Raw genomic sequence first — 27,321 nt, 5'->3', positions numbered from 1 at the left:
ACTAGTGGCTGCTTTCCATCTGCTAAATCCATCTATAATACGCCGGAGTGCCACTGTCACTAGTGGCTGCTTTCCATCTGCTAAATCCATCTATAATACACTGGAGTGACACTGTCACTAGTGGCTGCTTTCCATCTGCTAAATCCATCTATAATACACTGGAGTGACACTGTCACTAGTGGCTGCTTTCCATCTGCTAAATCCATCTATAATACACTGGAGTGACACTGTCACTAGTGGCTGCTTTCCATCTGCTAAATCCATCTATAATACGCCGGAGTGCCACTGTCACTAGTGGCTGCTTTCCATCTGCTAAATCCATCTATAATACACTGGAGTGACACTGTCACTAGTGGCTGCTTTCCATCTGCTAAATCCATCTATAATACACTGGAGTGACACTGTCACTAGTGGCTGCTTTCCATCTGCTAAATCCATCTATAATACACTGGAGTGACACTGTCACTAGTGGCTGCTTTCCATCTGCACCGAGTCCTGCAGCAGCAGGGACATGAGCCCAGAAGGCTGCATTCATTTCCAGGCTGTTGGGTTTCTGACATGACCAGATACTGACGTGGTGAGGAGTGGCCTGAGCAAGAAATGAAACTTAGCTCAGTACAAGGGAGGATGTGACTGCGCAGACATCTCTGATAGAAGCAGCCGGAGCTCTGCATATGTAAGGTAAGGACATAAACACAAGAAGAAAACTGCAAAGTAACATGTCTGCAGGAGCAATGGCGGGTGCAGGCAATATTCCTGGAGGTTTCCAGCTATAAGTCCTATGAGGACGCAGCTAGTGTACATTCTGCTCATGAAAGGACCAAATCCACAGGAGGTGACTGCAAAGTACAAGCAGCTGGTGCAGGAAACACCGAGGAACTGGTGAAGAGGAAGGTGAGGACAGAGTAGCCAATGCCAGGCTGTACTGCTGTGTGTGCACTTGCCCCTAACATGCAGAAGAGGTGGGAAGTTTCCCATAGTCCTCTGTGTATGGCATAAGCTTGTAGGCTTGTACCTTGTAGGCTTGTAGGTAGGTATAAGTAACAGTATCACTGATATGAAGTTATTTAGGGTTACATTGTTATTCTAGATCAGGGCTGTAGCTGTAGGACATGCAGAGGTGGCCGCTGTGCCCAGATCTTCCTGGTATGCCTCACAATGTTCTCTTACGCCTTCATCAAACACATGTTACACAGCAATACAAAACCAATATTATGTGAGTTAATATGTGTCCTGTGCTTATCTTTGGGGACTCAGCGGTTGGACCTTTCTTGGAAGCCTGATTATCTCACTGTGGCTCTTGTGGTTTTTTTGTTCTATAAAAAGTGACCAAAATTGATAATTTGCTGTAACCTACATCTTCACGAGCGGGAGGCTTTATTCTGTAATATTATAATGTTCCAGCAGCAGAAACATGTAAATACTGCCCAACTGACGATAGGGAAACACTGACTATATCCGAGACATACAAGCTCACTCCATTCCAAGAATTCCAGGCTTGAAGCTCTAGTCTGATATCTTCTAGATCTAAAGCTCAATAGAATGATATGTTTTTGATCTCACAAATTTGCTGGACTGTCTACGGAATCCATGTCAGGAAGTTGTTAATTTTATTTGTTATATAGTTATTTGTTACAAAAGGTTAACTCTTAAGCAATGGATTTGACTAACAACATACTGTTTACTGCTTGCTGTATCAACACTAAAGGCTGCTTTACACGTTGCAATCACATATGCGATCTCGTATGCGATCGTACCCGCCCCCATTGTATGTGCGGCACGTTCAATTTGTTGCCCGTGTTGCACAAGCGATTAAACGCCGTCACACGTACTTACCCTTCCATACGACCTCAATGTGGGCAGTGAACATCCACTGCCTGAAGGGGGAGGGACGTTCGGCGTCACAGCGACGTCACACAGCGGCCGGCCAATAGAAGCGGAGGGGCGGAGCTGAGCGGGACGTAACATCCCGCCCACCTTCTTTCTTCCGCATTACAGGCAGGACGCAGGTAAGCTGTGTTCATCGTTCCCGGGGTGTCACACACTGCGATGTTTGCTGCCTCGGGAACATTGAACAACCGGACGTGCGATTTTTAGCAAATGAACGACGTGTATGCGATCAACATTTTTTCGCACAATCCGAATCGCACGTAGCTGTCACATGCAACTACGTCACTAACGATGCCGGATGTGCGTCACTTACGACGTGACCCCGACGACACATCATTAGATATATTGTAGTGTGTAAAGCCCGCTTAACAAACTGGGGGGTCAAAATATATGAATTATCTTAGGCGGGCTTTGCACGTTGCGACATCGGTAACAATGTGTTACCGATGCTGCAGCGATAGTCCCGCCCCTGTCGCACGTGCAATATCTAGTGAAAGCTGCCGTAGCGATTATTATCGCTACGGCAGCTTTACACGCACATACCTGCCGTGCGATGTCCCTCTGGCCGGCGACCCGCCTCCTTCCTTAGGGGGCGGGTCGTGCGGCGTCACAGTGACGTCACACGGCAGGTGGCCAATTGAAGCGGAGGGGCGGAGATGAGCAGGATGTAAACATCCCACCCACCTCCGTCCTTCTCATTGCAGCCGGCGGCAGGTAAGGTGAAGTTCCTCGCTCCTGCGGCTTCACACACAGCGATGTGTGCTGCCGCAGGAGCGAGGAACAACATCGTACCTGTCGCTGCACCGGCATTATGGAAATGTCGGAGGCTGCAGCGATGATACGATAACGACGCTTTTGCGCTCGTTCATCGTATCAAAAAGGTTTTACACACTACAATATCGACTGCGACGCTGGATGTGCGTCACTTTCGATTTGACCCCATCGACATCGCACATGCAATATCGCAACGTGCAAAGCCGCCCTTAGCCTTGTTATTACTATCTATATGTCCTTAAATTTTCTAACACATGATTTCAAGATTTGTTAACTACAAAACCTAATAAAAATCATTTAAACAAGAAACATGTAAATACTAATAAACAGGTCTACTTTAGGCTGTGTGCGCACGTTGCGGTTTTTCTTGCGTTTTGGTTGCGTTTTAAACTGCACTGTGTCAATGACAAAATGCATGCGTTTTGCTTCCCCAGCAAAGTCTATGAGAAATCTAAATTTCCATGTGCACATCGCTTTTTGTTCAGCAGCATTTTGTTTGACAAATATTTGTCAATATGTTTGCCTAAAAAAATCAGCATGTCACTTCTTCATTGCATTTTGTGAAGATTTTCCACCTATTGACTTCTCAATCTCAAAACGCACTGTCCAAAACGCAATGAAAACGAGGTCAAAATGCATGTGTTTTGACCATGTTCTTTTTGTCAAACGCAATGTTTACATTTATCAAAAGTGTGCAGGTTAGCTGTCAAGCCAGAACGCAGCATGCGGACATAGCCTTAGGCTTTATTCCGACATCTGTTTTTCATGAGCGTGATATATCCTGTTTTTCCCGAATAAAACATGAACCCGTCATAGTTAAAGGGAACTTGTCACCAGGATTTTCCCTTATAAACTGCAGCCACAACCACTAAGCTCTTATACACAGCATTCCAGACTACTGTATATAAGTGCCCAGGCTCTGTATAATGTGAAAAACACCTTTATTACACTCACTCACAAGCAGATCTGGGTGTATATTGCTAATCCCTGCCTAACTGTCCCTGTATCTAGTAGCATAGATAATTAAAAAAAAGTATTTGTAAAGATCCCATATGATATGCTAATGAGGTCAGCTACTAGTCGCAAGGCAATTACTTCCTTTGGCTAGTCGGTTCAATTAGCATGCTAGTACACGCCTGGGGGCCTGCTAACATGATAATGAATGTGCAGTGTCAGAGGATGGTCGCACTCACCTCTCTGCTTGCTGCCATCGCGTCTGAGGCTGGATTTCGGCTCAGTGCACATGATCCCCGACTTTTGGTTATGCACACTGCACGAGTTTGAAGCCAGGACATGTACACCCAGCTTCATAGTGCTCATGACCGAAAGTCTGGGATCATGCGCACTGAGCCGAAATCCAGGAGTTGGACATGATGGCAGCAGAAAGGTGAGCGCTACCATCCTCTGACGCTGCACATTTATTAGCATGTTAGCACACCCACAGGGGTGTGCTTACATGCTTTGTGGGCCGACTAGCCAAATGAACTTAAACCCTTGCGACTAGTCCCTGGCCTCATTAGCATATCATATGGGATCTTTAGAAATACTTTGTCTAAAGATCTCTTTATCTATGCTAGTGTATACAAGGACGGTTAGACAGAGATTAGAAATATCCACCCAGGACTGCTCGTGGTTCTGGATGCAAATTGGACCTGACAGGTTCCCTTTAAAAGCAGCTACAAAATTATAAAACTTGCACAAAAATGGGCATCAAAATGGGCACTGAAGTATGTTATTGAAAGGGTTAAATGACTTTGGGTTATTGGTTATTGATCTCACAATGCAGACACACAGATAGTGATTCCATACATCTAATTGTGGTCACTCCGGGCCTGGTTCAAATAAGTTTTGGGCATCAGAACTGGCATCAGTGTGTGGAAATAGTCAATTTCCACAGATTTGAATAAGTAACTGGTGTTTTTCAGGGGTTAAATAACTTTGTGCCTCTGATCCCACACCATACAAAGTGCCCTGCATCAAACACGAATCACTCCAGCCTGGCACAATTGGCTTCTGGGCATCACAAATGGCATCAAAGTGGCCACATTGCCAGTTCTCCAGGATTTGAATAACAAACTGGTGTTTTTAGAGGGTTAAATGACTTTGAGCCACTGATCTCACACCACCAATACATAAATAATAATGCCTCATATCAAACGAAAGTCACTCCAGCCTGGCCCAAAAGGGTTCTGGGCCTCAGAACTGGCATCAAAGTGGGTAAATAGGCAATTTTCACAGATTTGAATAAGTAACTTGTGTTTTTCAGGGATTAAATGACTTTGGGCCACTGATCTAACATCAGCATTACATATATGGTGATTCTGTGCATCAAACGAGTCACTTCAGCCTGGCCCAAATAGGTTCTGGGCATCAGAAGTGGCATCAAAGTGAGGAAATAGCTAATTTTAACAGATCTGAATAAAATGGGATTTTTAAAGGGTTAAATTAGATTCTGCCACTGGTGTTATAGCACCAAACACAAACATCCAGATCAAAATTACCGTAGTTTTTTTTCAGACTGGCCGGAGGGGTGAATGATCAAAAAAGCTGGGATCTAAGTGAGCAAATTGTAACTTTGTATTTATTTGAATAAGTTACTGAAATGTTTTAAGGGTTAAAAGGGTCTTAAGCTAAATGTTATGCAATCAGTCTATGTGACTGTGAAACTGTGAATCTTCACATTTCACGCACTGAGCGCTGTGAGGATTCTCCAGTGCCAATGCAGGGCGCGGCTGGCGAGTGACCGTAAGTAATGATTTGCATACATGCTGTCACGTGCCAACTAAATGGGTGCAGCTTTGATCAATACAAAAGTATTGAGCGATGCCAGACCTGTCTCGTCAGAATGTGGCCGGAATTATGCAAATCACAATGTTGTGGTCACATGCACGTCAATCCTCACAGTGGCAGTGCGTGTGATGTGAGGATTCACAAGGCTGGAGATGCATAGGGTGATTGTAGACTTGTAGCCAAAGGCGGGACAACCCCTTTAAATGACTTTGGGCTACTGATTTAACTTTGCCAAAAAACAGATTCCTTGTATAAAAATCAGCTCCTGGCACTAACCTGGCGTCAAAATGTGCAACGACCATTGTTTATTGATTGTAATATATCTTGACTCTTGATTCTTTAAAGCTGCAACTCCAGTGAGGAATAGGGGCGCGACGCCAAAGGTTTTCTGATTTATCACAAGCTGTGTAATACGGTACACCGGAAATCTTACTGCAGCACCTTACTTCATTATCGTTTGGGGTCTCACCTCTGGTTGCTGGGGTCCCACTATGGTCTGAAGATTTGAAGTGTTAAGGTACCGTCACACATTACGAGATCGCTAGCGAGATTGCTGCTGAGTCACGGTTTCTGTGACGCAGTAGCGATCCCGTTTGCGATCTCGTTATGTGTGACATCTACCAGCGATCAGGCCCCTGCTGTGAGATCTCTGGTCGTTGCAGAATGGTCCAGGCCATTTTCTTCAAAGGTGATGTCTTGCTGGGCAGGACACATCGCTGTGTTTGACACTGTGTGACAGGGTCACAGTGACTGCTGAGATCGTTATACAGGTCGCTACTGCCACCTGTATCGTTCCTGCATCGCTGGTAAGATCTGGCTGTGTGACATCTCACCTGCGACCTCCCAGCGACTTACCTGCGATCCCTATCAGGTCGCATCGTTTTCGGGATCGCTGGTAAGTCGTTGTGTGTGACTGGGCCTTTAGTGATACTGTTTACATTAGTGTCCAATTTCCTATTCCATATTCCAGTCACATCTGACAGTGGGAATAGGGGTCTGTAGCGCTATTGTTATTGTGAAGATTTTGAACCTGTGCACACATTGCAGATTTGACGCAGATATGTATCTTTTTCTGCTCAGATTTGTCCAAAAACCTGAAGGGTTTCCTGATGCACCGAAGTGAATGAGAATCCTGAAGTGTCATGCACATGTTGGTTATTTTTGATGTGCAGATTTGGTGCAGATTTAAATCTACAGCATGTCAATTCTTTTTTGCTGCAGATTTCACTTATACTAAGGTTACGTGCACACGTTGAGTATTTGGTGTATACATTTCTGCATCTCTTGGCAGGAAAAATGTAAGGGCCCTTTTCACCCCAATAACTCGACAAAATACACAATTCCACCTTCTTTGGAGATAGGAATGAGCCCATTGCCCTCTTGAGCACCTGTGCGGCTATACAGGTTGCACCAATAATATGTCTGCCCCTAACCTGCTTAAGTTATTTAACCCCTTAAAAATACCCCAGCCAATTTTCAAGGATTTGCATAAGTATTTGCGCACTTTGAAGCACTGATGCCCAGAACCCGTTTGGACCAAGTTGAAGTGACCCGAGTTTGATGCGGAGCATCACTATTTGTGTACTGGTGGTTAGAGATCAGTGGCTCAAAGTCATTTAACCCCCTAAAGACACCCGTTACTTATTCAAATCTGTGAAAATCGGCTATTTCCCCACTTTGATGCCAGTTCTGATGCTCAGAACCAGTTTGTGCCAGCCTGGAGGGTCCTAAGTTTGATGTGGGGTATCACTATGTACAGTTGAAACCAGAAGTTTACATACACTCATTATTATTTGGTACCATTGCCCTTAAACTGTATGACTTGGGGCACACATTTTGGATATCCTTTTACAAGCGTCTCACAATAGTTGGTAGGAATTTGGGCCCATTCCTCCTGACAGAGCTGGTGTAACTGAGCTATGTTTTTAGGTCGCCTTGCTGGCAACGGCCTTTTCAGCTTTGACCATACATTTTCAATAGGAAGGCGATCAGGGTTTTGTGATGGCCACTCCAAAACATTGACTTTGTTATCCTTCAGGAAGAACCATTTCCGCCCAAGCTTTAAGTTCCTGGCTGATGTCTTGAGATGTTGCTTCAGTATTGCCATTCCCAATAAGGTTGGCAGCCGTTCATCCGCTTCTCTACCTGGTAGATGGCCGGACCAGGTAAGCGCTCCCCAGCCTGTTACATTCTGTGACAGCTTGCAATGAATGCTTATATCCTAGTGTGGGTTAATCGGAAGATCCTGCACACGGCGACTCACCGTACGACAATGATCTCTTTGCGGCTGTAGAGACGTTACTCCGGTGTGGTGCAGTTACAGGTGGGATCGCCACTTCTCCAGCCACACGCTCCCCTAGGATTACAAATCAAGCAAAGAAAAAGTAATTGTGCTGTAACAGGGCGCTGACCAACCTGATCACCAACCTGATACTGAACACTACTACAAGAATTCCACTCAGGTGTATCGTTCACTGCCTCCTTCCTCAGGTGCCAGTGTAGATTAATGGACCCTCTTAAATTTAGGCCTCATTCACACGTTCGTGAAAAACCACGCACGTTTTTCACGGACGTGCCAGAGGTGCGTTTTGCCCTCCATGAGCAGTGTTTATGGGCTACGTGTGTTATCCGTGTGTTATCCGTGATTACACACGGAGAACGGGAACTTTGTACTCACCTGTCCCTGGCATCGCTGTCCGTGGTGCTGATCTTCGGTCTCTGGTCCTGCTGACTCCCCACTGCTGCAGCTTCTGGTCGCAGTGAAGTGAATATTCAATTAGCATAATGAGTGGCGGTTGGCAGCAAGTGACAGCAGCGGCAGAGACAGGAGGGCTGGGGAAGGTGAGTAAAGTTTTTTTTTTTTTTCTCACAGACACATGTCTTCTCTCCGGTGTGTGTCACACGGAACACATCCGTGTGGTCCGTTTGCATTACATGTGACACGTTTGCGTTCCGTGTGACACCCGTGATGCCGGAGAAAACGGACATGTCGGCGTGAGAAACACACGGACACACGTAAGTACAGAACGGACACACGTAAGTACAGAACGGACACACGTTCCGTGCGCAAATACTTACGTGTGTCCAAAACCATAGGAATACCTAGGTTTACGTTTGTATGTGTCTCCGGTACGTGAGAAAACTGCCAAACACGTATCGGAGGCACGTATGTGTGAAAGAGGCCTTAGGCTATGTGCGCACTTACCGGATTTTGCCGCGGATTTTCCGCGGATTTGCTGCATGTTTCGCTGCAGAAAATGTTCATAACATCTCTGCAGTGAATCACCAGCAAATCCTATGGAGAAAAAAAATCCTGTGCGCACTGGGCGGAATTTAACAGCTGCAAAAATCCCGCAGCAAAAACAAGTGCATGTCACTTCTTTTCCGCACATCGCTGCGGGATTTCACTCCATTGACTCCAATGTTAATCATGAAATCCCGCAGGGAATAACGCAGGCAGCAAATTCTGTGCGGTTCACTGCGTTTTCCTGCGTTATTCCCTGCGGCATTTCGCGGTTTACCTCCGGTAATGTGCATCGCTTATCTGCGGTTTGCAGGGAAGTGATGTCATTACAGGAAGAGGAAGCCGTGCAGAGAGTAAACACAAACACAGATCACACACACACAGACATCACAGACACAGAACACATAGACATAGACATATAGAACACACATAGAAAGAAAACGGAAATATAGAAAACAAAGAACGTGGGCTCCGCTGCATATTTACCGTCCAGCCGATGTAAGCACACAGCGGCGGCCCGGTATTTTCAGGCTGGGGAGGGAGAGGGGCAGGGATAATGTCCCCCGCCTCACTCCCCCTCCGGCAGCCGAGAATATCAGCCGCAGCTGCCCCGGCACTGTCGCATCCATTATGCGGCAGTACCGGCGTGTCCCCGGCTCTTCTTGACGCCGTGTAGCAGTGGCAGCAAGGTAATACAAGGGGTTAATGATGGTGGGGGACCACCGCCATTAACTCCAGGCTTGATCATGGCAGCGTCTATGTGACAGCTGACATGATCAACCCGTAAGTAAAGTGAAAAAAACACACAGAAAAATCCTTTATTTTAAATAAAACAAACAAGCCTCGTTCACCATTTTATTAACCCCTCCCGCACCAAAGCTCCGGCGTAATCCACCGCTCCGGCGTAATCCACAGGTCCTGCGCTGCTTACATCCAGCTGCGACTGTCACAGACACAGCGCTGAATGAAAGCAGCAGACAGCAGAGGTAATTACCGGTCATTTCCCACGGCCGGTAATGTGAACTCACTGCCGACCGTGGGAAATGCAGCGATCTGTCCTCTATCTCTCTATCTATCCCTCTATCTATTCTTCTGTCTATCTACTATCTCAGAATTAAATGACTTTTTTTTTTTTTTTCAATGTGCTTTATTGCATTGAATGCAATAAAGCACATCCCAACCCGCACGCGGCAAAACCGCGGCAATACCGCGAATAATACCGCGGTAAAACCGCAGCAAACCGCATGCGGTTTTCGGGTGCGGTTTCCCCGCGTTTTTTTACCGCGGGTGCGGTAATCTTTGAGAGCATGCGGAATTTTCACAAGAAAATTCCATTTCCCAGTGCGCACAGAGCCTTATACTGTATATACACCAAGTAAATTACAAACAGATTGTAGACAATTAAAAACAGTAAAAATAACCAATCAATAAAGACTACAAGAAACTACAAAACGTCAATGAAATAAAATTAATACTATGTGGATGCAAAATGTAACACCACAGGATCATAAACCATATCTAGAGGTTACACAGGATCATGTATCTTATCTAAAAAATATATACAGAGCAATCATTTTATTTTATTTTATTTATTCAGTATTTCTGTTAAAACCTTCAGGTACCAAAGTATCCAGTTAAATCCAATGTGACTCTCTTTATAGTCTTTTAAACTGCTCAGGTTGGAATTCGGGGATTGGATCTAGTATCATGAGCTGCAAATAATCTGCATCTTTATTATGCTCTAGGATGTGTAATAATGCCATACCTAATATTATGCCTATGCGTGTTCATGAATATATGCATAGTTCGAATAGTGTGGCCTACATATTGTAGGTCAAACCTGCATTCCAACATATAAATAATATAAGTGGAATTGCAATTTAAAAACTGACTAACATGAAATGTTTCTCCTGTGGTGTTTGGCTATGTGCCCACGGGACCTTGTTTCTGCGGATTTTGCCGCGGAAAACCTGCAGATTTTTCTGGATTTTCCAGATAAATCCGCAGGTTTTAACATGTACAGTCACTCCCCATGTTATCCTATGGGACATGGGGAGTGCTGTGTCCACGCTGCGGAAAGTGCGGCTGCCGACCATGCTGCGGATGTAGGCATCTGCATGTTTAATTGCATGTCAATTATTCATGCGGAATTACCTGTGGATGTCCCGGACCTCCGCTATGGAGATAAGAGGCCGGGACGTCCGCAGGTAAGCCGCGTGAATCTCCGCATGTTTCCCGCAGCTATTCCGCTGTAATCTAGCAGCTAAAAATAGCTGCAGACGCCGGCGGGCAGCTGCGGGAAACATGCGCTCGTACCAGCGGATACAATCGCAGGTACGAGCGCCCGTGGGCACATAGCCTTGGACTTGAAAGTTTTACTGCGATTCAGGATGATTTTACAACATAAGCACTTTCCATGCCCACAACTAAATACCCCAAGCAGACTATTTGGAGTATTCTCTGATCCACTTGTAGTTGTGCCTCTCTCCTAACACTTGCCTTCTTCCTAGGGGAGACTCCATTGATAATTTTGTTTATAAGCCATGCTTATATTTTTTGGGCGATTTTGCCATAATTTTAATATTATAAATATGTAGCACTTAGTTAATATTATTTTTCATTACTGCACTGGTATATTTATCTGTGATATTTTGGTGCCATCTACTGGCCATTTCTATGCACTGCTACTTTTTTTGTACATGTTATTAGTCTTTGCCATTATGCTTTTAGGGTATGTGGACAGGAAAAAGCTGTGGATATAAGGAGCGCGATAGGGTCTTACCAGTGTAAAATATGATGACTTTTTAATAGGAAAACCGCTCACCTGGAATGGTTGTGAGACTCACAACCAGTATAGAGACATATAACAGCTGCAGCCCATCCCACGTGCCAAAGGCAGAAGCAAAACAAAAACCAGGATAATTGTGGTATACTCCGCGCTGCTGTACAAAGAATCACTCCACCTAATAAAAGCTATGTGGATGGTTTATTCTACGCATTTCGAAGAGATATCCCCTCTTCTTCTTAGGAAAATCCACCGATAACAACGGTGGATTTTCCTGAGGAAGAAGAGGGGATATCTCTTCGAAACGCGTAGAATAAACCATCCACATAGCTTTTATTACTTGGAGTGATTCTTTGTACAGCAGCGCGGAGTATACCACAATTATCCTGGTTTTTTAGGGTATGTGCACACACTGCATTTTTTGTTTGACAATAAAACTGCACTCTCTGGCAGACTTTGACAACTGTAAACATTGCATTTGACAAAAAAAGCTGTAAAAACGCATGCGATTTTGCTGCTTTTTTACCGCTTTTTTGCCACCTTCTTAGCACGTTTTGTTAAAGGGAACCAAACATCAGGATTTTGGTATATAAGGTAAAGCCTGTGCAGTACTGGCACTATCAGGCACAGGCTGTAGATACCATTAGTGGGCAGCTCGGATGTTTAGGCTATGTGCCCACGGGCGCTCGTAATAATATCTGGGCGGGTTGTGCACATGATTCCCGCCCCCCCCCGCCGCCTGTTCCTCCCTCTCGCTGGCTGTATGCAAATTTCTAATGTTCAGTTACACGGCGTCAGAGTTGGCGCCTGTGCATAGCGCTTATCTCCGGCGCCATGTTTTTGAAGCCCGCATACAGTGTTTGGTGTCTGAGAGGGCGGCACATGCGCCCTCGCTTCTTAATATCTAGTTGTGACAACGGGAGCGCGCGCGGTGTCACAACAGGACTGGAGAACAGCTGATCTTACCAATTAGCTGCAGCAGACGATATCGTAGCAGACTGCTGCAGCTAATCGATAAGATCAGCTGTTCTCCAGTCCTGTTGTGACCATGGGAGCGCGCGCAGTCACAACTTGATCCGAAGAAGCGAGGGCGCATGCGCCGCCCTCTCAGACACCAAACACTGTATGCGGGCTTCAAAAGCATGGCGCCGGATATAAGCACTATGCGCAGGTGCCAACTCCGACGTAGCGGCGAACTACATGTATCAGGTAACCATCGCGACGAGGGAGGAATTTCCTGTCAGACGCTACTCAAAGGCAGCGCGCTGGCCAATCAGAGGCATGCGGCTCCTGCCTTTGACATCAGCGCTCTGGCAGCGGAAGTTCCGGCATCGGTCTCGATGGTTACCCGATACACATCCTGTAGTGGCAAACTGCAAGTCCCAGGAGGCCGGTGATGGAACGGAAGGTAAGGTGAGCATAATGTGTGTGTGCGTGTATGTATAGCGGGCTATGGGGTGAATTATAATATATGGAGGACTATGGGGTGAATTATAATACACTGAGGACTATGGTAGTTGCATTATAATAATTGGAGGGCTATGAGGACTACCTTATATATGGAGGACTACGGGAAATGCATTATAATACATGGAGGACTATGGGGGTGCATTCTGAAGGGTCATGTGAGACCTATTATACTATATGGAAGGCTATGTGGGGGCCATTATAGTATTTAGAGAACTACATACGAGAGGGGACAACAATACAAGTATGGGATTGGAAAGTTTGTGCTGAGGAAAAATGCTCTTTCCCTCAGCACCCAGCTTTCCCATGCTTTGATATGGGAAAGCTGGGTGCTGAGGGAAAGATGTATAATAGAGCATGGGAAAGCTGAGGGAAAGATGTATAGCAGAACATGAGGAAGCTGGGTGCTGAGGACAAGATGGGTATCAGAACATTAGAAAGCTGGGTGCTGATAGAGGGATTTCAGATCATGGGAAACCTGAGTGTTGAGGGAAAGAACCAAGTGTCAGCGTCACTATCCCGTACCCTGAGTGTCAGCTTGAAAAAAGGATATAATCAGAGCAGATTCTTACTGCATATTTTTGTATGATCACTTGCAAAAAACATGCAGTGGAAATAAAGCAGTGATTTTGCACTTGGGAATATGGCCAAAACCTCTCTGCTTTGTCCTCATTTAGACTTTCAGTTTTTACCGTAAGTGATTTTCACTCATGAAAAAATAAATTGCAGTCCTCTTATCCGCATATGGATTGCTCATGGATGCTGTCCATGATATTCAGGTATTCAGACTTGTATGGGCAAATTTGATCCGTATCGTAGATCAAAATGGACACGTCTGTAATTTTTTTTTCCATATCCATAGATTATACTGGGTATGTGTTCTAGCCATAAAAAACACAGATAAAACAGGTATATAAAAATGGATGTCTGAATAAAGGCCTTAGGGTTCATGCGCACGTAACTGCTGAAATTTCTGCAGCGATTTGACAGCACATGTGCGCGTCAAATCGCTGCAGAAAGACTGCGTAATGGATGCAGTTTTTTTGTTAAAAAAAAAGCAGATTTCATGCGCTATGGCTGCTGCCCCCACCATAGACAGTGGTAGCTGCATCCATAGCGCACGGAATAATTGACATGCTCATTTTATGAATGCACGGCTTTGGGTCTAAATTTTAGCACCCAAATCGCTGCATTCATAAAAGCAACGTGTGCATGTATCATGCAGAATCTTCATAGATTGAGCAGGGGACGCATGCATTTACGCTGCAGTGCAATACGCAGCGTAAATGCATGTAAGTACGCAACGTTCGCATGAGCCCTTAAGGTACGTTCAAATAACGAGTTTTGGTATTTGACACAAAATGCAGCATCTTAGGTTATATTCACACGTTGCGTTTTTGCTGTTTTTTTCATTGGGTTTATGAAAATACATGCAAATAAACAGCTTCTTTTTACAGTGTCAGTAAAACCTATCAGATTCCAGAAATCTCATGCACACACATACACTTGGTTTTTTATTCCTGACTTTATTGGAACACTGCTGCGTTTTTTTACTGCGTTTTTGAAAAAAGCAGTGTGTCAATTTTTTCAGCATTTTTGCTGCTTTTTTCACCATTTAGAGCAATAAAAGTGCAAAAAAGCAGCATTTTTTTTTTTTGGTGTGTTTTTGAGCTTTTGTGGTGAATGAAACTATGGTAACTTAATTTAAATATTTACTGTAGACAAGTGACACACCAAAAACATGGCAAAATGCAGCTTTTTTACTGCCAGGAGATCAGGTTTTGCTGCAGAAAAAAAAAAACATAGCAAAAACACAACGTGTGAACATAGACTTAAAGCCCCGTCACACACAGAGATAAATCTTTGGCAGATCTGTGGTTCAGTGAAATCATGGACATATTGTTCCATTTGTACACAGCCACAAACCTGGCACTGATTGTCCACAATTTCACTGCAGCCACAGATCTGCCACAGATCTGCCACAGATCTGCCACAGATCTGCCACAGATCTGCCACAGATCTGCCACAGATCTGCCACAGATCTGCCACAGATCTGCCACAGATCACCACAGATCTGCCACAGATCTGCCACAGATCTGCCACAGATCTGCCACAGATTTATCTCTATGTGTGACAGGGCCTTGAGTGTATGTTCACACATTACTGTTTTGCTGCTTTTGTTCTGTACCAAAACCTGCCACAACGCTGAAGGAATTGACATACTGCTCATGTGCTTTGACTTGCGGAGCTGCTTTGAAATCCGCAACATGTCAATTTGTGAGTATGCCGAGTTTTATGTGCACATTTTCCCCATAAAGTTGCACTAGATATGGGAAATTTACCGGTAAGTACCACATACATCTGTTTTAGTACATTTCTGCTGTGGAGACACACTAAGGGCTGATGCGCACACTGCGTCCTGACCAGTGCAGAAATAAATGCACCCTCTGGCAGACTTGGCGCTGCGTTTTGACAAAAAGAATGCATCCAAAACGCATGTATTTTGGATGCATTTTACATGCGTTTTGGATGCATTTTTGTCCGTCTGGTCCCCCGGCAATTCAGCTCTGCTACATGCCCGCTGACAGCAGACACAGACAGAACCGGGCGATGAGAATGAACTCGGATGAACTTCACCCAACTTCATTGTCATCCCGCGGCTCTGTCCATGTGTGCTGTAATGAACTCAGATGCACCTCCGAGGTCTGTGCAAGGACACAGGAGTCCGCAGCAGTGATGTCAGAGCTTCACCCAAGTTCACTGACATCATGCGACTCACTTCAGTTGCTGCGTGGAGCTCACAGCTAGCGGTCCTTCTCTATGGCTGCTCGCTGTCAGCTTCCAATGTAGCAGAGCTGAAAGCGTCGCAGGACCTTGTATGGATTATGTCGGACCTGGAGGTGTTTTTCAGGGGTTAATAAAGTGGTGATAGAGGGTGCTTTTTTGTCTTTCGGTGTTTGTGTTTATTTACTTTCTCTACAGTTTAGTGATGGGGGTGTCTCAGTGATGCCTGCCATTAATTCCTTATTACCCCAATTGCCACTGCACCAGGGCAATTCGGGATGAGCCGGGTAGAGTCCCGGAACTGTCGCATCTAATGGATGCGGCTATTGCAGGCAGCTGCTGGCTGATATTTTTAGGATGGAGAGCTCCCCATAACATGGCGCTCCCCATCCTGACAATACCAGCCTTCAGCCGTGTGGCTTTATCTTGGCTGGGTATCATTTGGGAGGGGACCGCACGTTGTTTTTTTTTTTAGTTATTTATTTATTTTACTGCGCGATATAGACATGCCCACCGGCGGCTGTGATTGGTTGCAGTGAGACAGCTGTCACTCAGCATGGGGGCGAGTCTGACTGCAACCAATCATAGGCGCCAATGGGCGGGAGAAGCAGGGAATACGAGATGGAATAATGAGCGGCCGTCATTTTCAAAAGAGGAGAAGCCGCCATAGTGTGAACGAAGTGCAGCGCCATGTCGGTGATCAGGGATCGGTGAGTATGAGAGAGGGGGGGAGAGGGAGAGGCCAACATGGACACAGAGAGAGACCGAGAGACCTGCGTTTATTATGTCAAATAAACATGCGGATCGCAACAAAAATGCAGTGGAAACGCACTGCCTAGCATTTTGGTAGCGTTTTTCTACAACTCATAGATTTCAATGTGTGTAGAACGCTGCCAAAACGGACAAAAGAATTGACATGCTGCTTTTTTAAACGCAGAGATTTGGTCAAAAAAGCAACGTGCGCACAGATGTTGCATGATTCTCATAGACTTTGCTAGGGAAGCAGAACGCATGCACTTTGACAATGTGACACTGCAGCTTAAAACGCTGCAGAAAGTAAAAAAAAACAAAAACAAAAACAAAAAAAAAACCCGCAGTGTGCGCACATAGCCCTAAGAGTGCATGTAATCTGCACATAACTATCAGTAAAGTTTGTCAATGCCAAATATAAGGAAGTATCAAAAACAAAACAGCTTTATTTAAAACATGACATCATAAAGAGACAAAAACTGCAGCATAAAAAAAACTAAATGTAAAAAAACCCACTCAAAACCACAGCGACATAAATTGGCCAGTGGGTGCGGAAATGCTGTAGAAAATCTGCAGCATCAAATACTCAGCACATACTCATCGTGGGAACCTAGGCTTGTGTCTGTTCAGGCAACATGTCTACGCGGTAAGACGTCATCTGAGAACTGGAAACTGTGCAGATGGCCAGATTACACATTACCATTAAGTGAGCGCTATGGGATTTATACAGCTGTTAACCAGGTGTGTCCTGTTAAATGCTATAAATAGTGATGAGCGAATGTAATAATTACTATTCGCTACTCGCACGGATAGTACGGTACTCGGGTTACTCGTTACATTGCAAGTTTTTGAGTACTCACCTCGTTATATTCGTATGTCCCGCCCAGCAGGTTTGGCGCCTGATTTGCAGCCAATAAACATGCTGGGCTTCTTAACCAATCACAGTAATGCCGCAGCCATGTTGGTAGTTGCATTACTTTAATTGGCTGGCCGCGCTTCATACTTATTGTTCACCAGTGCGGGAGCGAGATCGAGAGAGTTCTTCAGGCTCTGCCCATTCAGTTTCATCACTTTCCCATCCCCCAGACTTATTTGTTGGGTCCAGCGGAAAATTACTCGCATTTCCCATTGACTTGCATTATACTCGCTATTAGTAATCAATACACAAATATTACAAAGTACGGTATTTGCTCATCACTAGCTATAAACAGTGTCTTGGGTAATAATAGTCATAGTATCCACAGGCTACCCAAGCCGGGATAACCAATACAAGTATAATTTTTATCCATCTGGTTATATTGGTTGTTATAGGTATTGGAATCTATATGATGGAAGGTTGGACTTAATAGGGTTTTCCATATACTATTGAATTTCTATGAATTGATAAGCTGAACCCTTTGCATATTATTAAATAAGGATTGCACTGTTTTGTCTATATATGTTTTAGTGTGTTCTTGCACGGTAACGTTTAATTTTAATATTTTGCTATAATAAAATTTTGTACTGGGAAATTTTGTGAATTTACCCAAGCTTAGCAACATAATTGTTCCTTTGCTTCTAGGTAAGGGATCATTATTATATAGGAACATTTCTATGTGTGGCTTTATTTGTGTGTAATAGTATGTACAATGCATAAGTGAAGACACCCTCAATAGATTTGGAAAAAGAACTTTAGTTTCCTTTCAGAATCAACATTTTTGGTGGGATACAAAATATTCCCACAAATCTGGGCCATTGATTGCAAACAAGATTTGTTTTTTTGCACACCCAAATCATTTTCTTACCAAATTCATTCAAGACCATGAGGGAAAAAGGAGTACACCCCAATGAAAGTCTGAGGCCACGTGCACACGTTGAGTTTAGTTTTTGTTTTGTTTTTTACCTCAGTATTTGTAGCCAAAACCAGGAGTGGAACAATCAGAGAAAAAGTACAGTGGAAACATGCTACCTCTTCTGTATTTTTTACCCACTCCTAGTTTTGGCTTACAAATACTCAGGTAAAAAAAAGCCTCACCAAATATTAAATGTGTGCACATGGCCTTAGGAGCAAAGCTAAAGTTTAGACCAATTTAACAAGAATTTAACCACAAGTAAGGCTATGTGCGCACGTGTGCGCTCTGCACCGCACCGAAAAGGTGCGCTTCAGAGCGCAGCTGAAAAGCTGCGTTCTGAAGCGCATGGTGCCGGCGAGAATGTGCGCTCTTGTGAAGCCCCACCGGTGTTGTGTCGGTGCATTACCTTCAGGGACTCCACTCAGCTGGATCTGGTCACAGGTAGGAGATCTTCTTCTTGTCGTGACGCCACTCTCAGTATTGCGGCCAGTAGGGACCGCCACTGCAGGTTGAGGGTCGCCTGGGGCTGATGGTGAGTGCAGTTAGTTGGAATAGCCTCCTGAGAGTGAGGCAAGCCCCAGGGCCCTGTGTAGGTGCGTAGTACCACAAGGCGCAGAATAACTCCACACAGGCAGAATGTCTTTCAGGGTTTTTACTCACTTCAGGTGGCAGGGTGAGTAACCCGGGCGTAGCTGGGATGAACCAGGTGGGAACCAGGTGTCCTTCAGGCTGACTTTATGAGGGTGACTACCAACTCGCCTTCCTTAGCCCTTGGTGGTTTGGGGTAACCCCGACTTTGAGTCCCTATGGGGGTCACCCAGGGAAGATGCTGCAGCCTCTCTCCCCTTCGTTCGCCGTGTGCTTGTCGCCTGGGCCAGATCACTCCAGCTTCTTGCCTCCTGTGAGCTATGGGCCCTAACTGTGGCTACGTGGCTGCGGCTTTTTGTGGTGTTGTGGCGTGGGCTTTGAGAGCCCCACACCGGCAGGTTTAGCAAAAGAAAGCTGGATCTATCTCCGCTTCGGGATCTGCCGCCCGGTTGGGCCTGGTGCTCTCTAGCAGTCTCCTTACTTCCCACTCCGTGCTCTCTCTTTAGCTGAAGATGGATTTCGGGTAGCCCTCCTAGTTGACCGTTCTCCCCCGTCAGTAGCCACTGCGCGGGCGCTGTTAGACAGCAACAGCCCCACAGGTCTGCTCCTCACTGAGCCCTATGGAGTTCTGCTCTAACTGACTCACTGCTCCTCCTCTCCTGTTCTTGCCTACGCCACCTAGCAACCAGACTCTCCACCACACCCCTTGAGAGGAGATGGAGGCTTTTGACCCCCTGCCACTATTCCAGTGGAGGTATAGGCTTTGCCCCCTCCTGGGACCCCCAGGGGTCCTCTCATGGGTACATGTGTGAGACCTGATCACTATGCGCCTGTGTTCCACACCCCGGTCAGCCTTCTGGATTACCTGTATTGTACTGTCCCCAGCACGGGTGCAGTACCCAGTGGTGCCTGACCAGGTCAGGGGCGCCACATTCCCCCTTAGTTATCACCAGCACGTCCTCGGGCTGCAAGACAACATTTTAAAATGCATAAAACATTAAAACATGTAAAAACATTTTTAAAAGCACCAGGTACCATACATCACCACCCTCCACCCACAAGTCCGTTAACCCACCCAAAACCCTTTCACGTTGGCCGCGGCTTCAGCCACTTCTGGCAGGATGTAGAGGCGGCTTACATGGGCTGGTGGTTTTCAGGGTATACCTGGCCTGGTGGATCCGCGCCTTCAGCCTCTTCTGGCAGGATGCAGAGGCGGCCTCCACAGTTGGTGCTGACCAGGTACCCTCTTTGTGGTGGAGAGCCAGGCCCCATAAACAGGCATGCTCTCTGGTCGCAGGTGAGCCAAGGCCCTATATACGGACGGGCTCCTCCTGGTTGCAGACGAGCCAAGCCCCTAAACAGGCTGACTCTGGTGGTGGTGGTGCCTTTTTGGTGTAACTATTTACACTGCGAGAGTTTGTGGCTATAGCCAGTTCATAGCCTTAAGGTTTACGGTTTTCTCACAATAGTTTTTGTGGGCACATTACTTGAACTTGAGAACGTTGCAAAACAAACTTTTTCAAAACTTTAACTTCTGTACTTCTTTCTTTACTTTACTTTACTTTACTCTACTCCTCTTTACCAGGGCTTGAGCCTGTATGGCGGTGGCACCTGCTGGTTTCTTGATCTCTGTCGTCGTCTGTGGTCGTCTCATCCGTAGGTTCTTTTTCTCTGCTTTGTCTTCCTTCTCTTTCTTTAGGACTTTGTGTTACGTCCAGGGCATACAATCCTCTTTCGCCTTGATGCATAGTAAACTGGACTGAATCTCCCATCTTTAGATTTCTGCCAGGGTGTCCTCTAGGCAGATGAGCTCTCACATCTCTTCTGTTGACAAATATCCCTTCTTTGATACCAGGTGCTACGATGAATCCATATCCACTTCTCAGATTAAAATCCTCCACTACTCCTCTGAAAAGGGGTCCTCTGGCCTGGGCTTTGGACCTTCTCAGGGCTCGTTTTTCTTGTAGGTCTCTGGCTGTGACTTCTCTCTGCTCTGGAGACTGTGGTGCAGGGGACAGCGTTGTTCTGTTGCGACGCCTTGTCTTGCGGGCTGGGTTCTGCTGGGCTGTTACCTCAATGCCTGCAGGGCCCCAGGTGAGGTTTCTGGGCTGGTCTTCATCAACAGACGGTGTCAAGTCCTCCTCATCCCAACGGGAATAGGGTAACATCTCCGGCTCTGAGTATTGCTCCACTGCCGGTGGCTCCGGAGTCAGCTCCTCAGCTTCCTGGCCTCCTCTCCCCCTTAGTTCTTCTTGGCACTCCTTTGGTGGCAGTGCTGGGGATGGGCTTTCTTCAGCTGGTCTGGGCGGTGGACTCTCTGGCGCGGCTGCAGGGGTTGCCTGAATCTCCTTGGGGGTATGCGGAGGGAGCAGATACCGATCCACCATCTCTTGTGGGAACTGGGCCTCTAGGTCAGCCTTCAGCTTCCAGTATTCGGGGTCCTCTCCTATCAGGGTCTTCCTAGCAGGGACCTCTTTGGACTGGGGAGCGGTGTCTGCTCTGGCCTTGCAGGCCGGGGTAAACGGTGATGCAATCTCTTTGCGGGCCGCGCCCTGTATGGCGGCGGCCTGGTCTTGGCGGGCCGCGCCCGGCATGGCGGCGGCCTGGTCTTGGCGGGCCGCGCCCGGCATGGCGGCGGCCTGGTCTTGGCGGGCCGCGCCCGGCATGGCGGCGGCCTGGTCTTGGCGGGCCGCGCCTGGCATGGCGGCGGCCTGGATCGGCGTCGCTGTCGCGATGGAATCGGTGCAGGCTGGGCTGGGCGTCGCTGCAGGGACCGGGTCTTGGTGGGCCGAGCAGGGCATCGCTGCGGCGGCCGGGGCTTGGCGGGCCGCGCCTGGCGTGGCTGCGGCCTGGTTCAGCACCTCACTTGCGGCGCGGACGAGCGTTGCTGCGGCGGTGGGGTCTCGGCGGGCCGGGCCTAGCAGGGCGGCGGCCTGGGTCAGCGTTACGCCTGCGGCGCGGATGAGGGTCGCGGTGGCAGCCGGTTCTTTGCGGGCCGGACTGGGCGTTGCTGCAGGGACCGGGTCTTGGTGGGCCGAGCAGGGCATCGCTGCGGCCGCTGGGACTTGGAAGGCCGCACCTGGCGTGGCGGCGGCCTGCTTCAGCGTCGCCGCACCGGACGCCTCTTCAGGGACCGCGGGCGTGGCAGCAGGGGTCGGGGCACTGGCGCTGGCCGGGGCATCACTCGACTCACCCACCGGTGGCAGCATCGGGGTCTGCGTCATCACCGTCCTGTCTGGCACTCGGCGCGCGGCTCTCCTTTCATAGGCCCGAACCGCCGCGGTCATCTCCAGCATTTCCATTCGTTCTTCCCGGATCTGCTCCACAACCCGGGTCTCCAGTCGGTCGCAGAACTGGGCCAGCTCCCGATACCACCAGGCAGCGGAGCCCGGTTCTGGATTTCTGCGGTCAGACGCCATTTCTTCTGCGCCCTCTTCTGCACGACTCTCCAGCTGTGGACTCGCTGTTGCCTCTGATAGCAAGCTGTTCAGTTTCTGCTCTGCCTCTTTCAGCAGCTCCTCTCCCAGCAGCAGGCTTCTGGCTTCCTTTCTGTCCCGACGTCTCTGGACGCTTCCACTCTCATAGCTGGCAAGGTCAGAACTCTGCAGGGGATCTCTGGGTAGCCACACCTCTTCGTGGGCGGTAACTTCTCCCAGCGCGGGCTGCTGTTGTTTTTCAGCGCGCTTTTCATGGTGGCAATATGGCGGCGCTTCCAATTTTTCAAGCGGACCGCCTAGGCACATGGTCACCTGTCTGAACAGGTCTAGTCCTTATCCTGTTCGTGACGCCAGATGTGAAGCCCCACCGGTGTTGTGTCGGTGCATTACCTTCAGGGACTCCACTCAGCTGGATCTGGTCACAGGTAGGAGATCTTCTTCTTGTCGTGACGCCACTCTCAGTATTGCGGCCAGTAGGGACCGCCACTGCAGGTTGAGGGTCGCCTGGGGCTGATGGTGAGTGCAGTTAGTTGGAATAGCCTCCTGAGAGTGAGGCAAGCCCCAGGGCCCTGTGTAGGTGCGTAGTACCACAAGGCGCAGAATAACTCCACACAGGCAGAATGTCTTTCAGGGTTTTTACTCACTTCAGGTGGCAGGGTGAGTAACCCGGGCGTAGCTGGGATGAACCAGGTGGGAACCAGGTGTCCTTCAGGCTGACTTTATGAGGGTGACTACCAACTCGCCTTCCTTAGCCCTTGGTGGTTTGGGGTAACCCCGACTTTGAGTCCCTATGGGGGTCACCCAGGGAAGATGCTGCAGCCTCTCTCCCCTTCGTTCGCCGTGTGCTTGTCGCCTGGGCCAGATCACTCCAGCTTCTTGCCTCCTGTGAGCTATGGGCCCTAACTGTGGCTACGTGGCTGCGGCTTTTTGTGGTGTTGTGGCGTGGGCTTTGAGAGCCCCACACCGGCAGGTTTAGCAAAAGAAAGCTGGATCTATCTCCGCTTCGGGATCTGCCGCCCGGTTGGGCCTGGTGCTCTCTAGCAGTCTCCTTACTTCCCACTCCGTGCTCTCTCTTTAGCTGAAGATGGATTTCGGGTAGCCCTCCTAGTTGACCGTTCTCCCCCGTCAGTAGCCACTGCGCGGGCGCTGTTAGACAGCAACAGCCCCACAGGTCTGCTCCTCACTGAGCCCTATGGAGTTCTGCTCTAACTGACTCACTGCTCCTCCTCTCCTGTTCTTGCCTACGCCACCTAGCAACCAGACTCTCCACCACACCCCTTGAGAGGAGATGGAGGCTTTTGACCCCCTGCCACTATTCCAGTGGAGGTATAGGCTTTGCCCCCTCCTGGGACCCCCAGGGGTCCTCTCATGGGTACATGTGTGAGACCTGATCACTATGCGCCTGTGTTCCACACCCCGGTCAGCCTTCTGGATTACCTGTATTGTACTGTCCCCAGCACGGGTGCAGTACCCAGTGGTGCCTGACCAGGTCAGGGGCGCCACATTCTGCCTGCAGCTCCTGCCATAGACAGAGCAGGAGCTGCCGGCAAAGCGCACGGAAGAAGTCACATGTCACTTCTTAGAACGCAGCGATTCGGGCAGCGGCCGAAGCGCTGCGCTCTAATAGGATACGTGCGCACGGCTCCTGCACAATCTCCATAGATTGTGCAGGGGACACAGGACGCATGCAGTTACGCTGCGCTATAAAGCGCAGCGTAACCGCATGAATTACGCACATGTGCGCACATAGCCTAAGTCTAATTATTCATTACACATATGTCCAGCAACGAGTTCACTATAAGGACTCAAGCACACAAGCGTATAAATTAGAGATGTGATTTCTGATCGGAACGCACCCTGACCCATGTTATTCAAAGAGGCAGTGCAGAAGGATGTTTAAGGGCTGCTTCTCACTTGCGAGTTTCTCGCAGTAGAGCAATGCGAGAAAATCTCGCATTGGAATCGGACACATGTTAGTGAATGATTCAGCTCTCATCTGCGATTTTTTTTCTCAGTCCAAATCGGACTGAGAAAAAAAAATCGCAGCATGCTGCTTTTTTGCGGGTTTCTACTGCGAGTCTCTCCAATGCAAGTCTATGGGAGCGTGTAAATAATCGGATGTCACGGGACGGCACTCACACCATCCTAGTGTCATCCGATTTTCTAAATACATTTCTCGCATGTTTCCTAAAACACTGGAAACGAGCAATGTCTCACAATGTCTGTCAATCACTATTCTCTGTCAGTCGGTCTCTCCCTCTCGGTCTCTATTCTCTCTCCGTCGGTCCGTCACTATCTCTGTCCCTCTCTCACAGTCTGTCGGTCATTTTCCCCTCCTCTCTCATACTCACCGTTCCCCGATCTCCGGCGCGGCGCTGCACGGCTTTCTCACTGCTCCGGCGGCTTTTACTATTTTGAAAAAGCCGGCCGCTCATTAAACAATCTCGTATTCCCTGCTTTCCCCGCCCACAGGCACCTATGATTGGTTGCAGTGAGACACGCCCCCACTCTGAGTGACAGGTGTCTCACTGCACCCAATCACAGCAGCCGGTGGGCGTGTCTATACTGTGCAGTGAAATAAATAAATAATTTAAAAAAATGGCGTGCGGTCCCCCCCTTACACACATGTCAATTGTTTTCGCCATTTGCGTTTTGAACTGCAAAGCAGAGTTTTTGCCCAAATTTCTGCCAGAAAAAGGCTGCAGTTTGAACTGCATAGTGCGGACAAGAAACCCAAATTCCCATAGACTTTGATTTAAAAGCAGAACACATCCATTTCGGCATTAAACGCTGCAGTTGAAAAAGCAGCAAAAAAGCAGGTAAAAAGCAGGTAAAAAGCAACGTGGACACATAGCCTTATTTTCACTGCCAGAATCTCTCTGAAAATAATTACATCATGGTGTGATTTGACACTGAAATTGAATGAGACTCACCCATTCACGTTTATGGGTGCAAGAATAAAATTGGATTCCAAAGTATGGCATCCAATTTTTAGGGATACACGAGAATACTACAGAGTAGGTAGAATAGGAAACTGTAAGTGCACCTGTACATGATTAATAGCCGCTGGGTAAAAAAACGGATTGCACACAGATTGCATATGGATGACAAGTGAGATAAAATCGTATCAGTTTCAAAGTAAACTTCCTCCCCCTTTATATTCCCTAACTCCTTCCATTCCCACTTCCCCTCCAATACCCCTTCCCATCCACTTTTAGCCTACCCTTTCTTCCCTTCCTCTTCCCCTTCTTTGTTATTTCAACAATATTTTTAAGAATGCATTTTAAATACTTCAATTACCCCCTCCCCTGTTATTGTAAACCCCTTAAAATTGAATAAAGTATACATAGTAAACTTCCCATTTCATGCTGTCAGCAATGGAACTACATGGAAGAGAAATGTCACAAGACCTGAGAAATAAAATAATAAAAAAAAATAAAATCATTTCTTTACATAAGAATAGTGAAGGCTACAATAGGATACTGAAGTAAAAGCGATACAAAATTCAACATACTCGTAGATGGAACTGCAACCATCTCACTGAGACGTCCAGGCTGACCATGGAAGTTAACACCTAAAAAGGAGCATCTTATAATGAGAACGGTTGAAGAACATTTTCATGCATGTTCGCTGCAGCTGGAGAAGTAGAAAGCCAAACTAGAGTATTTCCTATGACAAAATATGGCGTACACTGCAAAGGAATGGCATATTTGGGTGTCGTCCACAAAGGAAGCATCTCCTAAAGCTAATGCACATAAATCCCTGCCTACAATTTGCCAGGGCCTATGCTAAAAAATACCAAATAGCTGTTTAAGGATACTAGGGACAAAATTGTAGACCTGCACAAGGCTGGGATGGGCTGCAGGACAATAGGCTAAAGGCCGCTTTACACACTGCGATATCGGCTCCGATATCGCTAGCGTGGGTACCCGCCGCCATCTGTTGCGCGACACGGGCAAATCGCTGCCCGTGCCGCACAACATCGCCCATACCCGTCACACATACTTACCTGCCCGGCGACGTCGCTGTGACCGGCGAACCGCCTCCTTTCTAAGGGGGCGGTCCGTGCGGCGTCACAGCGACGTCACTGAGCGGCCGCCCAATAGCAGCGGAGGGGCGGAGATGAGCGGGACATAACATCCCGCCCACCTCCTTCCTTCCTCATAGCGGCCGGGAGGCAGGTAAGGAGAGCTTCCTCGTTCCTGTTGCGTCACACGGAGCGATGTGTGCTGCCGCAGGAGCGACGAACTACATTGTTACTGCTGCAGTAACGATAATCGAATATGGACCCCCATGTCACCGATGAGCGATTTTGCACGTTTTTGCAACGATGCAAAATCGCTCATCGGTGTCACACGCAGGAACATCGCTAATGCGGCCGGATGTGCGTCACAAATTCCATGACCCCAACGACTCCGCATTAGCGATGTTGCAGCGTGTAAAGCCCCCTTAAGGCTATGTGCGCATATCTGCGATCTACCGTGATAAATATTCCTCAGCATTTTGTCACTGCATGTGCATTCCAAAATGCTGCCGAAAAGCTACGGCTAGGCTGAAATTTACTCCTGTTTATTAGGAAACAAGATGGCCAACGGAGAAAAACAGATTCAAACAAAAATGACAACAGACATGGTAAAAAGTCTTAATGTGCTTGCCCACAATCAGTGTTTGCAGCGTTTTGGATGTAGCGTGTTTTTGCTGCGTCCAAAACGCTGCGGTGTACAGTACAAGCATAGTGGATGGATATCTAGAAATCCTGTGCCCACTGTGCTTATTTTTTTCCACAGCAAATACTGACCTGCAGTGTGTCTTTTCAAGCCGCAGCATGTTAATTGTTTGCTGTGGATTCGCATGTGTCCTCCGTAGGAATAACACAAGCGAAAGATCGCAGCGCACTGACCCCGATCATGGGTTTGAGCAGCTGCGGTCTCCTGCGTTCTCCTGTGGAGGAGACTCGTGACCCCGCAGGTCAGGACCCGC

The 27,321-nt window shown here is 47.5% G+C and overlaps 1 protein-coding gene across 1 annotated transcript in view; it reads left to right on the top strand.

Annotated features, from left to right (window-relative positions):
- Nucleotides 1-610: 610 nt before the first annotated feature.
- The window catches only part of LOC142243896 (NFX1-type zinc finger-containing protein 1-like), a 285,549-nt gene continuing 258,838 nt past the window's right edge, over nt 611-27,321 (top strand). The window contains exon 1 of the mRNA XM_075316093.1: nt 611-681. The gene's annotated coding sequence lies outside the window, so the exon portion shown is untranslated. The remainder of the gene's footprint in view (nt 682-27,321) is intronic.

The sequence above is a fragment of the Anomaloglossus baeobatrachus genome, chromosome 6, assembly GCF_048569485.1.
Source record: "Anomaloglossus baeobatrachus isolate aAnoBae1 chromosome 6, aAnoBae1.hap1, whole genome shotgun sequence".
NCBI lineage: Eukaryota > Metazoa > Chordata > Amphibia > Anura > Aromobatidae > Anomaloglossus > Anomaloglossus baeobatrachus.
This window is presented reverse-complemented; position numbering and strand designations above follow the sequence as displayed.